The following is a 1,342-nucleotide window of genomic DNA, read 5'->3' as shown; positions in this document are numbered from 1 at the left end:
GAACATCCGGCTCTCGATGGCACTCTTATGACTGCTTGGCTGAGAAGTGGTATTTTAAATAGAGAGAGTGAGAAAAAAAACGCCCTGTTATTTTACTCCGGTAATTGACAACAAGTTTCTCATGAGTAATTTTATGGCACTCAGGGCGTGCCGGGGTTGGATTTAACTCCTCTTTGCAGGAGCCTCCGATTCGCCCGACAAACGCTATTTCGAATGAAAGGAAACAAGACTTGGAAAATCTCTAGGGATGTTGTCGAGGCTCTAGTTGAAATATCCTGATCCTATGGCCCCTTAAAGGCCTAGTTCTAGTTTCTTCTCTCAAATTCCATTTTTGGGGAAGCGAAAACATCTGGAATCGGGGATCCCGAAAGATGATATATTTTTTTTCTTATAATTCTATATGATAGCAACCAGTCAGTGCTTTCCAAAGAGGAATCTGCAGAAGATTAGTTCCTCAAAATTTTCTTTAAAAAAGGGATGGGGAGTGGCATCTGCCATCAAATATAGTCAAGAAACCCTACCTGTTCAATACCGGTGTGAGCGATTCCCAGTATACATTAGTATGATAAAGGGAGAGAGCCTTGTTCATTGCTGTTTTGAATGCAGGATTTCCCTACGTTAGATGAATACACTCACAAACGCATTCTACCACTTTTTAATTTAACGATGGTATTTGACCCCACAGAATTTTGAGGAACAGATTTTGAGAAATGCTGAGCTAATAGGGAAAGTAGAAGGTATAGTCAGGGTTTAGGAGTAAACCATATTCTACTCTGGCTTTTGTACCCCAATCCCTCGATGATTTATTCAATAAACATTTATTGAGTATTTAATATGGATAATGGGCATGGGAGCTGCAAAGACAAATCAGGTGGGAAGAAATGAATAAGACAACACTGTCAAAAGAGAATGTGATGGAGAGATTCTAAAGATCTGGTCCTGCCTCCCTTATACCCACCCAGGGGAGGGACCTGGGACCGAGAGAAATTAAATGATTAGTCTGTAGACATAGAACACCTACGCGCTTGTACTTTGAAACTTCTTCCATTAAGACATAAACATGGACTGCAATAAATATTCAGCCTAGAGGAAGAACAATGGTTCTATGGACAAGTGCCATGAGTTAAAGGCATCTGAAAACACGTTCAAAGTGTGGCTCTCAGACCCCATGAGTTTTAAGGAAAGGGCAGACATTAGGATTGCGTGTTTCTAGAAAAGACACCAAAGAGGAAATGGGATGAGCCAGATGTCCTGCACTGAGGAGGAAGTTGGACTCTCAAACCTGGTCTTTGCATCAAGAGGAAACAGGCCTACGGTAGCCACGTACAAGGCCATTTGGTAC

Source organism: Pteropus medius, unplaced genomic scaffold (assembly GCF_902729225.1).
Source record: "Pteropus medius unplaced genomic scaffold, Ma_sr-lr_union100, whole genome shotgun sequence".
NCBI classification, from domain to species: domain Eukaryota; kingdom Metazoa; phylum Chordata; class Mammalia; order Chiroptera; family Pteropodidae; genus Pteropus; species Pteropus medius.
This window is presented reverse-complemented; position numbering follows the sequence as displayed.